General features: G+C 36.6%; 1 protein-coding gene and 1 pseudogene across 1 annotated transcript in view; both read left to right on the top strand.

The window, feature by feature from the left end:
* LOC106734165 (elongation factor 1-alpha 1 pseudogene) overlaps positions 1-184 on the top strand; it is a 1,481-nt pseudogene extending 1,297 nt beyond the window's left edge.
* Positions 1-18,027, top strand: part of CNTLN (centlein) — a 312,203-nt gene that overhangs the window by 221,840 nt on the left and 72,336 nt on the right. The window lies entirely within an intron of this gene.

Below are 18,027 nucleotides of genomic sequence, written 5' to 3'. Positions count from 1 at the left end.
TGAGACAGACAGTTGCTGTTGGTGTCATCAAAGCCGTGGACAAGAAGGCTGCTGGAACTGGCAAGGTCACTGAGTCTGCCCAGAAAGCTCAGAAGGCTGAATGAATATCCCTAATTCCTGCCACCCCAGTCTTAATCGGTGGTGGAAGAACAGTCTCAGAACTGTTTGTCTCAATTGGCCATTTAAGTTTAATAGTAAAAGACTGGTTAATGATAATGCATCGTAAAACCTTCAGAAGGAAAGGAAATTGTTTTGTGAACCATTTCATTTTTTTGTGTGTGGCAGTTTTAAGTTATTAGTTTTTAAAATCAGTACTTTTTAATGGAAACAACTTGACCAAAAATCTGTCACAGAATTTTGAGACCCATTAAAACAAAGTTTAATGAGAAACCTGTGTCTTCTTTTGGTCAAAAATGAGACTTCATAGAAAAATGTTAAGGAAAAAAGCTGAGTTTGTAAATTACTCTTGTATTAAGAACCTGTTGGAACTTTTTAAAGAATATGATAATTTAGATAACTTCTTTCTGGGTTGGGAGTTTGGGTCATTTCTAGTTTGGGTCATTTCTCACCTTTCTAAGAAGGCAGAATCTTAATAGAATGCCTGTTTACATACTTCTCTAGAAGGCCAAATCCTGTAATAGTGGCCATGTATTGCATATGCAATTTTGTAGTTAATCAATATTAAGTAATTTGTTTGAACAATCTCAAAAAAACAAACAAACAAAAAAAAAAGAGAGATACTGAATGGATTAAAAAAAAACAAACAGAAATTGTCAATCTGCTGCCTGCAGGAACCTCATCTCATGGATAGAATAAAAGAATAAAATAGAATAAAAGTGAAGGGCTGGAAAAAGATATTCCATACAAGCAGAAACCACAAAGGAAATTGGAATTGTGATATTGATCTCAGAAAAAATAGACTTTAAAGCAAAAAAAGAAGGAAGGACCTTTTACAGAGCAGTAAAAGGGCTAATTCATCAAGAAGATATGACACTTACAAACATCTGTGCACCCAACTCAGAAATACTGCAATACATAAAGACTGCTAGATCTAAAAGGAGAGATAGACTGCAACACAGTAATTGTTGGGGAGCTCAGCACCCCATTATTTCCTTTAGACAGATCATCTAGATAAAAATATGCAAAGAGATTCAGAATCCTAATGATATTATAAATCAAATGGACTTGACAGACATCTACGGAACCTTTTACACCCAAACCACAAAATACATATTTTTCTCATCCCCACATGGAACATGATTGAAGATTGATCACATGATAGGGTACAAAACAAGCCTTTACAGAGTCAGCATCTTCTCTGACCATGATGGAATTAAACTTGATACTAATTTCAGGAAAAACCCTCGAAAATACACAAACACATGGAAACTAAATAATCTTCCCCAGAATGATTTCCCAGCTACTTGAGAAATTAAGACTGAAATAAAAAGATTCATGAAAACCAATGATAGTGAATACATGAATCTCCATCATCTATGGGACACAGCAAAAGTAGCCATAAGAGGGAAGTTCATAGCAATTAGTGTGCATAAGAAAAAGATGGAGAGGTGACAAATGGACAACCTAACATCATGCCTCAGAAATTGGAAAAAAAAATCTAAAAAATGTTAGGAATAAAGAAATAATAAGGATTTGAGCAGAAATAAATAAAAAATAAACAAACCATACAGAAAATAAATGAAAGCAAAAGCTGCTGCTTTGAAAAGCTAAACAAGATTGACACACCAATAGCTAGACTAATTAAAAAGGGAGATAGGAACCAGATAAATCAAATTCATAATGAAACAGGCAGTATTACAACACACACAATAGAAATACAAAACATCATTAGAGAATACTGTGAGTGACTGTACGCTAACAAAGAAGAAAACCTGAATTATATGGACAAACTCCTGGATGCATGTAATCTACCCAGATTGACTCAGGAGAACATAGAAAACCTGAATAGACCCATAACAATGATATTGAAGCAGTAATAAACAACGTCCCAACAAAGAAATGCCCAGGTCCTGATGGTGTCACTTCTGAATTCTACAAAACTTTTAGAGAAGAGTTAACCCCCATTCTATTCAAATTATTTTTAAAGATCCAAAAAGAAGGAACCTTCCATCACCCTTATCTCCAAAACAGATAAGGACACAACAAGAAAGAAAATCTATAGACCAGTATCGCTGATGAATATAGATAAAAAAAATTCTCAACGAGTTACTGGCAAATCATATCCAACAATATATAAAAAAGATTATTTGTCCCAACCAGGTAGGCTTTATTCCAGGTATGCAAGGGTGGTTCAACATATGTAAAACCATAAACATAATGCACCATGTTAACAGAAAGAAAGATAAAAACCATATGATCATTTTAATCTATGAAGAAAAAGCATTCAACAAAATGCAGTATCCCTTCATGATTAAGGCTTTCAGCAAAATTGGCATAGAAACACCATTTCTCAACACAATAAAAGCCATCTTTCAAAAACCTGTAGCTAATCTTATACAAATGGGGGAAAACTGAAAGCTTTTCCACTAAAAAGTGGTACAAGACAAGTCTGCCCACTTTCTCCACTCCTTTCCAACATAGTGCTGGAAGTCCTAGCCAATGCAGTCAGAAAAGAGAATAAAATAAAGGCCATTAAAATAGGGATTTTTTGAAGAAGTGAAATTATATTTGCAGATGACATGATTGTATGCATATAAGACCCAAAGGTATCCACTAAAAAACTTCTGGAGGTAGTAAATTAATACAATAAAGTGGCAGGATACAAAATCAACATACAAAGATCTATAGGATTTCTATATACGGACAACAAGCAAACTGATGTAGAACTGAAAAAATTAATCCCATTTACCATAGCGACAAAAATTATAAGATACCAAGGGATAAATATAATCAAAGAAGTTGAAGACCTCCACAAGGAAAAATACGAAAAAAAAAAATTTTAAAAATGAAATAAATGACACAGAAAAGTGGAAGGATATCCCATGTTCTTGGACCAGAAGGATTAATAATAAAAATGGCTATTCTACCCAAATTAAGCAACATATTTAATGCAGTCTCAATCAAAATGCCAGAGACATTCTTTACAGATTTAGAAAACACAATCATAAAATTTGTATAGAATCATAAAAGACTCTATTGCTGAAACAATCCTACACAAGAAAAGTGGACTAGGAGGCATCGTACTTCTTGACCCCAAAATATATTATAAAGCTGTGACAATCAAAACAGCATGGTATTGACACAAAAACAGACATGCAGACCAATGGAACGGAATAGAGACCCTGGAAATAAATCCCCAAACATACAGCTAACTGATTTTTGACAAAAGGTAAGGGTACCAGTCAATTCAGAAAAAAGAAAACTCTTTAGCAAATGGTACTGGAAAAACTGGGTATCTGCCTTTAGAAAGATGAACCTGGACCCATATCTCACACCATTAACAAAAATCAACTCAAAATGGATCAAAGAGCTTAACCTAAGACTGCTAACTATTAAACTACTGGTGGAAAACACTGGGGAAACTCTGGGAGACACTGGGGTAAGTAAAGACTTTTTACCTAAGACTCCCAAAGCACAGGCAATAATCCCAAAAATAGCCCAGTGGGAATTACACCAGATTAAGAAGTTTCTGCACAGCAAAAGACACAGTAATTAATGTTAATTGACAACCCTCAGAATGAGAGAGTATTTTTGTAAACTCTGCCTCAGATTAAGGTACTGATAACCAGAATACACAGCCTACCCAAAAACCTAATTAAAAAATGGGAAAATGGTTCCAGCAGTGGCATAGTGGTTAAGGGCTCTGAATTCCCACATAGCTAACCGTGGTTCAAGTCTTGGACTGGGCAGGTTGCTTCCTCCCTTTCTCTCTCTTTCTGTCTCTCTCTGTTCAAATTAAAATAATAATAACAAATGGAAATAAATAATTCTTGAAAAAAAGATGGGAAAATGAGCTGTGCAAACAACTCTCTCAAGAAGACATATGAACAGCCATAAAGCATATGAAAAAGTGCTCAACATTTCTTATCACGGAGATGCAGAACAAAATCACAATGAGATACCTCCTAACCACAGTCAAAATGGCGAAGATTAAAAATTAAAAAAATTATAAGTGCTGGTGGGGCTGTGGTTGAAAGAGGAACTCTTATGCACTGCTGGTGGGAATATAAATTGGTCCAGCCACTGTGGAGAACAATGTGAAGGGTCCTCAAAGTCTGCAAATAAAACAACCATATGATCCAGCAATTCCATTCTTAGGTATCTACCCAAAGGATAGGACAATGCTCAGTCAGAAAAGTGTTTGCACATGTGTTTATTGCAGCATTATTCATAATTGCTGAGACAGGGCACCAACCCAAATGTCCATGAACAGGTAAAAAGGTTGAAAAAGTGTGGCACATATACTCTATGGGATATTACTTAGCCATTAAAAACAACAGGACCCTGGCATTTGATGAAAAGTGGACAAATATAGAAGATTTACTGCTGAGTGAGGCAAGCCAGACTATGAAAGAGAGACAGTGTATGTCTCCACTTAACACGTACCAATTGCACTCTATGGCAGAAACTGAAAGACTAGAGGATATAGAAGCATGGGAAATGGTTAAGGATACTGAAATCAGTGTGGGAAGAGAGTGGGAGAAGGGGGAAAACATGAGAAAGGAAATTAAGGAGAAAAATGGAGAGGCCAGACATTTATGGGACACAGAGATGGATTATGTCTCTTGATAGTATACTGGACTGGACTTGTGTGAGGTGTGTTCATGTTGGGTAAATTCATTTGACAAACTAACTGATGTATACTGACTGAATGTATAAAATAAATTGAAATTTAAATAAAAATAAATTTACAACATGTTGCATTGTATTTTGATGATGCAAGTGCAAAAAGAACCTGAACTAATAATAAACTACAACCTCTTAGAAAGACTCATGAAAAGCTAAATTAAATGAACTGTCTTTTAAAAATCCAGGTTTTAAGTATACAAAGTCTATTCTTGAATAAAGTAATCATGTATGTGTGTAAAAAAAACATACTGATATAGTTTGTATTATACCTCTGTTAAATTTAGTAGGATGTGGGTTCTTTTTTAAAATTTAAGTTATAATACGTTGATTTAAAAAATGTTAGATTTACATATGAATCAAAAGATGTTAGATTTACATATAAAACATGGCTAATCAAGGAAAACTGTTTTTGTTTTTTTGCTGTGGTGTGTGTGCTTTACAGAGACAGAGAGAGAAAGAGAGAGAGAATTAAAGTGAGAAATCACACACACACACACACACACACGGTCTGGAGAAATGGCCACACTACAATTCCTTCTCCTCCATTCTCCTTTCAGGATTTTGGGCATGTGAACACACACACCTAGTGTGTTCTTCAAACTGCTGGGTCTGGGAATCAGCTACTCAGCTGGCCTTGTAGGATCCAGCTATCTTTAACTTCCTCTTATTGTATAAATAATATAATTACTGCCTTTATTTTTCATATTAAATAATTAATTTAAAGATAGAGGAATTTTTATTATTATGATCAACTTTTTTTTTTTGGAAAGGTTTTTGCTATAGAGTGCGTGCGCTCGCCAGAAAGACAGAAACAGACAGAAGGCAAGAAATCACCCACCGGGGGGATGGCCACGCTGCAACCCCTTGTCCATTCTCCTCTTGGGATCTTGGGCACGCACACAAGAGTTTAAGCCACCGGGTCCGGGACTCGAACCACTGTCGACTATGTGGGAGTCCAGCAACATAGCCATTACGCCAACTGCTGGTCCCATGATGAAATTTTTTTTTTAAAGACTATAGAGAAAACTTTATTGACAATGTAAGAGATTCTTGAAGATCATTTTGAGCATGCTAGATTTTGCCCTTAGTCACAGTCTTTAAAACCTAAATACCTTACAGGGACCAGCAGTTAGCGTAATGGCTATGTCGCTGGACTCCCACGTATTCGACCACGGTTCATGTCCCGGACCCAGTGGCTTAAAACTCATGCCAGGCGCATGTGCGTGCGTGCCCAAGATCCCGAGAGAATGGAGGAGAAGGGATTGCAGCGTGGCTATCCCCCCTGGGGGGTGATTTCTCGGTTTCTGTCTCCCGTCTCTCTCTATCTGTCTGGCGAGCGCACGCGCCCTATGGCAAAAACCTCTCCAAAAAAAAAAAAAAACTAAATACCTTACAAGTTCTGACTCTGCTGTACCAAAATGAAGAGTCTGAAATGAACTTTTATATGTGTGAGTCTCTGCTTTGGGAAATGAACTTAGATAAATTTACATGTGGAAAAATTAGAGTGAAATAGAATATGAAAGATGAATAGAGAAAATTTATCAAGGACCCAGAAATGAATGACATGGTATAAACTGACAGCTGACATGTTTAAAAATATCTGTAAAACACAAGAAACTATGTAAGTGGTCTAGTATATTTGAAAAGAGCCATATAGAGCTTTTAGAAGTGAAATAATAAGTAAAATGAAAAATACATTGACTATACTTAGGTACAACTAAAGAGGGAATTAGTTAATAGATAGAATTTACCCAATATATGGCATAGAGGCAAAAGAAAAAAAAAATAAAAACAGAAGATTTGAGTCATGGAGCACAAAAAAGGAAAGCCTATCATTCAGGCTCCCAAAGGATAGGAGATGAAATGGTTAAAAATAATTTTTTCAAGAGAAGTTAGAATAGCAACTAATGTCTCAAAAACAGTAAAAACCGTAAGACAGTACAATAACATTTTCAGTATACTGAAAGAAAGCTCATCAGTACAAATTTCATTCGCAGTAAGAGTATCTTTTAAGATTAGGGCCAAAAAAGATTTCAGATCTCCAAAAGTTATCTGTCAGCTGATTCTCACTTAAGGATGCTTTCTTTATTTCTTTCTTTTTTTTTTCTTTTTTAAGAATTATTCTATTTAAATATATATATGTGTGTGTGTGTGTGCATATTCTATTTATATATAAATAAAACTATATAAATTAATATATATTCTAATAGTTTTATTTAAATATAAATAGAATATATATGAATATATATATGTATACATACATATATGTATGTATATGTATATATACATATATGTATGTATACATATATATATAAAATTTTGACCAGAGAGAGAGAGAGAGGAAGAGAAAGTGAGAAAGCAAGCTGCCAGGTCTGGGACTCGAACTACAGTCAGCCATGTGGGAGTCCAGCTCCTTCAACCATCAAGCCACCTGCCAGTCCAGGAATGCTTTTCAATTATAGAAAAAGTGACCTGAGATGTAATTAACAAAATTGAAGAACAATAAAGAGATAAATATACTGTTGGCTAATAACCAATTGGCTGGTAGTTTCTGTCTTTAAGGTTAACCTTTAAGTATGCTTAGTATACGTTTTGACAGACAACATATCAAATTAGGGAAGTTCACTTTTATTCTCTGCTTTCTAAGAATTTAAAATTAATAATAATTGTTTAGTCAAAGAATTCTTTGGCATCTATTAAAATAATCACAAGGGCTTTTTCCCAATGTAATCTGTTTATATAGTGAATTGCATTAATAGCCTTATTGATGTTGACCTATTCCTACATTTATGGGATAAATTCTGCTTGGTCAGAGTGTTCCCTTATTTTATTTAGAGATAGATGATTGATAGATCACTTTTCTTAAAGTTTTATTTATTTATCTTTTGACCATAGGGTGTGTGCACTCACCTGAGAAAGACAAAGAGAAACAGAGAGGGAAAGTGAGAAATCACCCCCTAGGGTGGATGGCCATCCCACAGTCCCTCCTCCTCCTTTCTTCTCCTCAGATTTTGGGCACACATGCACACACACCTGGAATAATTTTTATGGTCTGGGAGTCAAACCGCAATGGGCCATCTGGGAGTTCACACCAACTCTGTGAGTCAAAGCACAGTTGGCCATGTGGGAGTCCAGTGTTTAACTGTAACACATCCTGCTGGCCCAACCTAATTATATTTTTATGGCTGTAAGATATGTGGTTGTATCTCCCATTCCATTTCTGTTATTAGTGACTTGTATCTCTTGGTGAATGTTTGTGGTATTGGTTGGTTTTTTAAAATGACAGCTTTTTGTTTCATTAATTTTTATCTTTTTCTTTTGTCATTTTCATGGTTTTTTTTTTTTTTTTTTTTTGGAGAGGTTTTCGCTATAGGGCGCGTGCGCTCACCAGACAGACAGAGAGAGACATAGAGACAGAAAGCGGGAAATCACCCCCCAGGGGGGATGGTCACGCCGCAATCCCTTCTCCTCCATTCTCCTCTCGGGATCTTGGGCACGCACGCACACGCACCCGGCGTGAGATTTAAGCCACCGGGTCCGAGACGCGAACCGCGGTCGACTACATGGGAGTCCAGCGACATAGCCATTATGCTAACTGCTGGTTCCCATTTTCATGGTTTTTTTCACTTACTATTTTTAATTTGCTTGGCTGTCCATGCACTCACTGGAGAGACAGAGAGAGAAGAAATGTGAGAAAGCACTCCCAGGAAGGATAGTCACACCACAATCTGTTCTGCTTCATTTCTCCTTTTGAGATTTGGGGCATACATGTACGTGTGCCCAGTGTGTTTCTCAAGCTACTGCGTCTGGAACTTGAACTGTGCTGTTGGCCATGTGAGATCTGGCCATTTCAACCACTCTGCCACCAGCTGGCCCTCTTTTCTTCTTTTTATTTCTTTTTTCATTTTATGTTTGCTTTGTTTTTACTTTGCTCCTGTTTCTAGCTTCTTAATATAAGAAATTAGAATTCTCTTTTCTGATATTGTTATTTAATATAATAAATTTCCCATCCATCACTGATTTAGCTACACTTCATATACTTTTATATACTGTGTTTTCCTTTGCATTAAATCTTAAGTATTTTTATAATTTCCTCTGAGATTGCCTCTTTGACATGTGTATTGTTTAGAAATGTGTTGTTTAATATCCTAGTGTTTATAGATTTTCTTCTTGCTTTTCTGTTATCAGTTTTTGATGCTATTACGATCATAGACCATACTTTATATAATAATTTCAGTTTTCAATTTTTTGAGTTTTGTTTTATGGCCCAGGCTATGGTCTGTCTTAGTGAGTATTTCATGGGTATTTGAACAAAAGTATGCCTTCTGCTCTTATTGACTAGACTGTTCTAATTATGTCAGTTAGGTCCTGTTGGTTGATTGGTTGTTCAGATCTTTATCTTGCTTATTTTATGTGTGGTTGTTTTATCAATGGCTAAGTGTGGGAATGTTGACTCTAGGTATTGTAATACACATGTATAACTTACCAAAGTTTACTGGGGTCAGCCGTTTACGACTTCCATTTACTTCCATTTCAGTCACCTTACCCTTTCCACCTTTTAAATATAATTGTCCCATGCATTACCTCTACATCCACTGGGCACTATATCAGATGTTTTTTTTTAATTTCTTTAGCCATCTAATATGATGTGAAAAACATGAGAAATATGATTGTCTGTTATATCTTACCATATGTTCTTTACTTTCTGAAATTCTAAGTCATACTCTGTTACCCTTTCTGTTTAGAGAACATACTTTAATCATTCTTTAAGGGTAGGTATGCTAGAAGCACATTCTATTAATTTTCTTTTGTGTAAGAAAGTTTTATTTTTGCCTCATTCCTTAAGGATATAGAATTAGTGGTCAACAGATTTTTTTTCTTTTCTTTTTAATAAATAGTCCTCTTTTTTTTTTTGAAAATTATTATGCCGCTTCCTTTTCTACCTCCGTAGTTTCAGATGAGAAATTCACTGTCATTCAAATTGACATAGTTCTGTAAATAATGTAACATTTTCTCTTGTGACTTACAAGATTTTTTCATTGTATTCAGTTTTTTTAAGTTATTTTTTCTAAATAATTTATTTCTCAAGTTTTTATTTCTTCACAAGTTATTAAGAAGAGTACCTTCTGTTATCCTAAGAAACTGTTTTTTTGTCTGCTTATAAGAAATGGAGAAATTGTCTTTAAAAAAAATCAGTAACCCATGACCCACTTTTCTCCCCCTTATGCTTCACTTCTGGAGTTCAGTGCCTACAGTTCTGGAAATATTCAATGCTTTTGTCTGCTTGTTTTTAAGAGATTTTTTTTTAAAGAGAGGCTCATTCTGGCCTCTTATACTTTATAGTTTCTGGAAACTCTTCACTGTTTCAATAATGCTTTCTTTTTATGAATTTATTTTTATATTAGTTTTGCATCACAATGATATAAGTAAGTGGAAAAAGACTACCCCTCCAGATGTGGTAACTTTTATACCCCTAGGCCTTTCACAAAACAGCATCAGCTAGCATTTATTCAATGACTATTGGGCCTAGTTTCCAGGCATTTTATTTTATTTTACTTATTTTTGCTAGAGGTCATATGCAATCACCAAATACAGACAGAGAGAAGGAGAGGAGAAAGCACCCCTCATGGGGAATGGTCACACCACAATCCCTTCCCCTCCATATCTCCTCCTTTCAGGACTTTGGATACACATGTATACTCACCCAGTGTGTTTTTCAAGAAACTGGGTCCAGGACTCCAATGGTGTAGTGGGCCACATGGGACCTGACCCCCTTAACCAGCAGACCATGTAGCCAGCCCATTATTTTTGTTTTCTATTAGCTCTTTGTAATGGCCCTCCACAAAAGATATTGTCCTCAAATTATGTGATGTGATTAAGGTTTAAAGAATTGAAAGAGGACCTCTCAATTTTGACACAATAATAAAGTAGCACTCTGGGGGCCAGCAGGTGGTGTGGTGGTTAAGGTGCTGGACTCCCACATGACTGTGATTCGAGTTGCAGACCTGGCGGCTTGCTCTCTCTTTCTCTCTCTCTCTCTGTCTCTCTCTGGTCAAATTGAAGATGAATAATAAGTACATAAAAATTAAAATAATTCTTTATAAGGTCCCTGGTTTGTATCTAGAGGTCTGCCTGTACAGGCAAATATGCACACACTTGCCTGTGATCCAAGCTGGCTGAGGCTGGGGATGGATTGTGGTAGTAAAGACTGTTGGGTGCCTATCTCTCTCCCTTTCTCTCATGAAAGAAATAAAATAAAGTTAAAAATTTAAATAAATCACCTAATATCAAGATAATAAATTGGTGCTCTAGAATTGTAGCCTTCTATCTGTCTGGGTTTTGTGTGTGTGTGTGTGTAATTTTTGCTATAGAGTGTGTGTGCTTACTGGAGAGACAAATAGAGACAAAGAGACAGAAAGTGAGAAAGAAATCACCACCACCACTACCCCCCCCCCCAGGTAGAATGGCCACACCGCAATCCCTTCTCCTCCTTCTCCTTTCATGATCTTGGACATGCACGTACACACACCCAGCATGAGTTTGAAGCCATTGGGTCCAGGACATGAACTGTGGTTGGCCATGTGGGAGTCCAGCAATGTAACCACTATGCCACCTGCTGGTCCCATATATATGTTTGTTTGTTTGTTTGTTCGTTTTGTTTTGTTTTGTTTTTTTCTTAAGAGGTTTTTGCTATAGGGCACGTGCGCTTGCCAGACAGAGAGAGACAGAGAGACAGAAAGTGAGAAATCACCCCCCAGGGGGGATGGCCATGCTGCAATCCTTTCTTCTCCATTCTCCACTTGGGATCTCAGGCACGCACACACACGTGCCTGGCGTGAGTTTTAAGCCACCGGATCCAGGACACGAACCACAGTCGACTACATGAGAGTTCAGTGACATAGCCATTACGCTAACTGCTGGACCCCATATATATGTTTTTTAATCCTAACTTCATAATCTTACTTTTCTAAAATACCCTTTTGTTTTGTTTTGTTTTATTTCTGGTTTTTTGTTTGTTTGTTTGTTTCTTTTTTTTTTTTCTTTACAGAGAGATTTTTGCTATAGGGCACATACACTCACCAGAGACACAGAGAGAAACAGGAAAAAAAGTGAGAAACCACCCCCCAAGAGGGGATGGCTATGCTTCAGTCCCTTATCTTCCATTCTCCTCTCAGGATTTTTGGGCATGTACTCGCACACATATGCACCTGGTGTGAATTTCAAGCCACTGGGTTTGGGACTCAAATTACAGTCAGCCACATGGGGTTCAGTACTTCCTGCTGGCCCCCTAAGCTACCTTTTATATAATTTTGCACTTAATATATATTTTTTGCCCTCAAGAAACTTATTAGCATCTAGTTATAACAGAACTACCAAGTGTCAAATGTTAGTTATAACTAGTTGCTAATTAACTTATCAAGAGCAAAAGCTATCGGGACCAGCAGTTAGCGGAATGGCTATGTCGCTGGACTCCCATGGAGTCAACCACGGTTCCAGTCCCGGACCCAGTGGCTTAAAACTCACGCCAAGCACATGTGCGTGTGTGCCCAAGATCCCGAGAGGAGAAAGGAGGAGAAGGGATTGCAGTGTGGCCATCCCCCTGGGGGGTGATTTACTCTCTGTCTCTGTCTGTCTGGCGAGCACATGCACCCTATAGTAAACCCCCCCCCAAAAAAAAAAGAGCAAAAACCATATATTATATATATTCTGTAACTTTCCCAGAATCTAGTGTAATTGAAATCATAGTACATTTTCAATAAAGGGGTGAATATTGACTTACTGACTGGTTTCATTCAGAGTGAAGAACTGAAGGCATTGATATCATTGAATGAGCTGAATGAAAAGTTGACAAACCGGGACCAGCAGTTAGCATAATGGCTATGTCACTGGACTCCCATGTAGTAGACCGTGGTTCGAGTCTCAGACCCGGAGACTTAAACTCACGCTGGGCACCTGTGTGTGCATGCCCAGGATCCAGAGAGGAGAATGGAGGAGAAGGGATTGCAAGGTGGCCATCCCCCTGGGGGTGATTTTTTGCTTTCTGTCTGTCTCTGTCTTTCTGGTGAGTGCACGTGCCCTATAGCAAAAAAAAAAAAAAAAAAAAAAAAAGGGTTGACAAACCAATTGATTATGTAGTGTCATGAGCGTGTTAGAGGGTATGAATTTGATATAGAGATTAATAATGTTAGTGGCATGGTACTTTCAAGGAGAATAAGGCATACCATTTCCTGTTTGTCACAAATCCTGCTCAGCCTTCCACACTTATTTATGTTACTTTTCAGGTACTTACAGTTTTTAAATCTTCTACTTCCTGATTTGCACAGTGACCCTTAATGTATTCTAAAGAAAGAGAGTACTCCTTTTAGTTTTCAAAAAGGCTATTTCTCGATATTAATAAAACTACTCTGACTAGCCACAATGTTCACAGAGGGAAGTACTACAATATTCCTAAAAGTTAGAGAGGAAATCCTTCACAAAGTATGATCTGGAGAACCAGACTTAACACTAGATCATTGAGGCCTAATAACCTTTAATCTGCCTTTGCCTCAAGTCCTTATCTGCAACAGGTGTAAGTGAGCCTAGAACACGGATATAACCTTTAAACATTAATGTCATAAATAAATGCAGCTGTTTATTTTATGATTAAACATCACTATCTTCTCTGATTTCCTGATGAATTCTTGATTCCCTTACCCTCTCAGTTAAATATAGCCAAATTGCACAATAGCATATTTTGTTCTCAGAAACAGGACTTGTGTTTCAAACTTGCTTCATCTCTTGACTGATACATTAAACAATTAATCTTAAATTAGTTGACTCAAACCTCAAAAATAAAAGACTTTTGCCAAGTGTCAGAATCTGGAATTAAAAATAGCAGAGCATAACCCACTCAACAAATGCTTTGGGTTCTTGGGTTAATCTAACATATAAACAATGAGCATACAAACTATTAAACCTAGAATCTTTCAACAAACCCTTTAATTCTAAAAGGACCAAATTTTATAGATCTTAATAAAATTAGTTCATGTATTTAGATTTATATGATTGTTACTGTACCCTTAATTACATTTTTTTTAGTTTACATTTGGTTATATGCTCTTATTCAACAAATCGAGGGGGTTACACTGTACTGGAGCCCTTCTCCTATGAAGAATTACAGAATTTTAAAGAGCCTCATTTCTGTTTTGGTATCCGTGTTTACACCTTTAGTAATAACAGAGTCAAAAACTACTCTCTTATTGTAGTTCACTGCTAATCTCCAGAGTTTTCTTTCACATTACCCTGGTAGCTTGTGCAGTACACCTTCCTTGTAGGGTATTCAGTTTATATATGTCAGATTCTCTAGGGCCATGGCTTTTGCCAGATGAAGCACTTTTGATTTTGAGGCTGATGAAACACAGTACACTTATTGATCTGTGCATGACATAGCCTGTCTCTCTCCTGGCAGAGTGTAGCAACATTTATCCAGGAATTTGTGAAATGTCACTAGGATCATGTTCACAAGGTAAACTGTGCAAAACCTAGGATCTGAGTGGAGTGTCCATGTGGAATTAGACGTGACTGTCTTATTCCTATATCCGATCTTCTAGATGAACCAAGTGTTAATTTTTAACAGAATGTCTATGTCTTACATTAGACTTTGTAAGGAACTAATATTATCCCTTAGAATACTATGTACTATAAAGTGATACTTTTACTGTTTTCAGATTCACTTCTGATCTTAGCACAGACTATACTGAGGGATGAACAGCAAGAACACATTCCTTTTCTGTTTATAATGCAGCAGTGTTATATCGCACAGTCTCATATTCCTATTAGTCTTTTCATTCTTTGCATCATCATACCTTCAGGTGTATGTGTCCCATTAAAATATCAGTATACCTAAAAGTGAAAAATAACATTTTCTGAGTAATGGATTATTATTATATTTATGCGTGTATTTTGGAGTTTGGTTTTAAATGACTGCAATATTGGCTTGCACATGGATGGATATATTTGTATTTGGTACAATTCCATTTCGTTTACTGTACCTATCGCATGTAGAGTGCTATAATAATGGCAGTGTTCAACAGTGAATTAATTGTGATCTTTGTCCCCTGTGCAAGATGTTAATTTGAGAATTGACATGTGTATCATCTCAATACAAGGAAACTATGAACTATATATATGTGTATTTGTGTGTGTATAATATACTATGAGTGTATAATGGAAAGAGAGAACCAATCATTTGTTGCTATTATTCTTTAGTGAAGCTTTTATTGGAAGTGGAGTTGGGGCTTAACCTTTTAATTAATTAATTAATTTGTTTTATTTAATTTAGTATTTATTGATTTGTTTGTTTTAATTTGACTAAAGTAAGAGAGGCAGTGAGAGAGAGATGGAAAGTGAAAAAACAAGCCACCAGGCCTGAGACTCGAACCACAGTCAATGTGTGGGAGTCCAGAGCCCTTAACTACCATGCCACCTGGTGACCCCATCCTTGATAATTTTTAAAAGCTCTCAGGTGACTCTGAGGTAGAGAGGACTAAGACTAAAGTTTGAGGAAAAGAAATGGAATGCAGGCAACTAAGAGATTGTTTAGTGAAGCAAATGATAATAAGGAAGTAATCTAGACAGTATTAGCAGAAGTAGAAGGAGTTTAAAAGCAACCAGATTTTTCAGTGGTATAAAATACAGGATAATAATGAATTGTTTGTGGGAAAGTAAAGGGGGATTATTGAAGGTTCTTTCCAGATTTCTAATTAAAGTAGCTAGAGAGTTGATGGTAAAAAATATATATATATTCATAGCAACATAATATTACTAAATTCTTTAAGAAGAAAATACCAAGGAATTTAAATAAAATGTAACAAATATCTTTTTAAGTGCATACTAGAATGTGGGAAAAGAAAGAAAAAAGGAAGGAAGGAGAGCAGGAAAGAAAGTCCATCACTAGGAAGTTAAAAATCAGTGACAGCTTATCATTGTAGCTAAATGGTAATTTGCCACCAAAGTGGAGATATCAGGTAAATAAATAGCATGGTGTAATCCTAGCTAACTGGGAGGCTGAGGCAGGAAGATTACAACATGGCAAAACATAAACAGGGTCAAAAAACAAAACAAAACAAAACGCAAAATAAACCCCTATCTCCTTTTTTACTCTCTTTCCCTCTTTTCCCTTCCTTCCTTTCTCTCATTAAAAAGAGAATGAGGTAGACTTTCCTGTACAAACAAAAGCAGAGAGAGTTCAATACCACTAGACTTGCTTTTTAAGAAATGTTACTAAGTCCTGGGACCAGCAGTTGGCGTAATGGCTGTGTCGCTGGACTCCCATGTAGTCGACCGCGGTTCAAGTCTCAGACCCGGTGGCTTCAACTCACGCCGGGCGTGTGTGCATGCGTGCCCAAGATCCCAAGAGGAGAATGGAGGAGAAGGGATTGCGGTGTGGCCATCCCCCCCGGGGGATGATTTCTCGCTTTCTGTCTCTCTGTCTCTCTCTGTCTGTCTGGTGAGCACACGCGCCCTATAGCAAAAACCTCTCCCAAAAAAAAAGGAAATGTTACTAAGTCCTTAAAGCTGAAAAAAAAAGATGCTATACTGTGACTCAGAAGCATATGAAGTTTAAAAACCCTGGTAAAAATAAATACATAAATAAATACAGGGTACTATAATACTATTGTATAATAGTAGTGTATAACCACTTTTAATTGTAGTATAGAAGTTGAAAGACAAAAGTACAAATAATTATAATCAAAATATATTAATGGATACACTATATAAAATATATGATTAGTGATATAAGTCTGTGAGGGGGAAATAAAGTGCAGGGTTTAGGGTACAATCAAAGGCAAATTGTTTGCTTAAAATAGATTATTGTAAATATAAGTTGTATGTAAGCATCAACAAAGAAAATACCTATAGATGATACACGAAGGAACGACAAGGCAGAAGATAATTAACAAACTGTCAGTGTGAAGTCGTTCACTATCAGTAATAAATTTAAATGTAAATAGATTAAACTCTTCATTTAAAAAAAAAAAGAAGTGGAAGAATGGATAAAAAATGATTCAACTAAATGCTATCTACCAGACTTCCTTTAGACTTCAGGATACATAGGCTGAAAGGGTGAAAATTATATTCCGTGTAAATGATAAGCAAACGAGACTAGGACTGGCTGTAGCAATATCAAACAAAACAGACTTTAAACAAAAAACGTTACAAGAGGCAATGAGGACTGTTTGTAGAGACATTCACCTAAAAGGAATCAGTTCACTAAGGTATTGTAAATACTTATGCACCAAGCCTCAGAGGCCCTAAATATATGAACTAAACTTTGGAAGAACCAAAGGGAGGAGGAAGCAGCAACACAATAATAGCAGGCTTCAATACCCAACTTTAAGAAAATGGATGAACAGCCAGACAAGATTATAAAGAAAGTAAAGGACTTGAACCAAACAATAGACCTAACAGATGTGTATAAAATATTCTGCCCAATAACAGCAGAATATACATTTTTCAACTGTATATGAAATATTTGCCAAGATAAACTACATATTAACCACAAAACTAGTGTTAAAGAAGGTTGAAATCAGACAAAGTCTCTTTTCTAATCAGATCAGAATGAAACTAGAAATCATAGCAGAAAGAAAAGTGGGAAATCTACAAATACATAGAAATTAAACAGATCTAGGGCCAGCAGGTGACATACTGGTTAAGATGTTGGACTCCCACATGGCTGATCGTGGTTTAAGTCCCAGACCTGGTGGCTTGAAAATCATGCAGGACAGGTGTGCATGCATGCCCAAAATCCCAAGAGGAGAGTAAAGGAGAAGGGATTGCATGTGGCCATCCCCCCACAGGGGGTGATTTCTCACTTTTTCTCTCACCATCTCTCTCTCCAGTGATCACACACACCCTGTGACAAAAACGTAAAAAAAAAAAAAATTAATTAAAAAGACAAAGAAAAAAAAAGAAATTTAACATAACATTCTTAACCAGTTAGTCAAAGAAAAAGTCATGGGCCAGCAGGTGGCATGGAAGTTAAAGTGTTGAATTCCACATGGCCAATTGTATGGTTCAAGTGCAGGACCTGGTGGCTTGAGAATCATACTAGGCACATAGGTGCATGCCCAAAATCCTAAGAGAAAACTGGAAGTGAAGGGATTGCAGTGTGGCCATCTTCCCGAGGGTAATTTTTCACCTTTGCTCTCTGTCTCTCTCTGGTGAGCGAATGCATCC

This window comes from Tupaia chinensis, unplaced genomic scaffold, assembly GCF_000334495.1.
Source record: "Tupaia chinensis unplaced genomic scaffold, TupChi_1.0 Scaffold149424_1, whole genome shotgun sequence".
Lineage (NCBI taxonomy): Eukaryota > Metazoa > Chordata > Mammalia > Scandentia > Tupaiidae > Tupaia > Tupaia belangeri.
The sequence above is the reverse complement of the archived record's forward strand: the minus strand, read 5'-3'. Positions and strand labels throughout refer to the sequence as shown.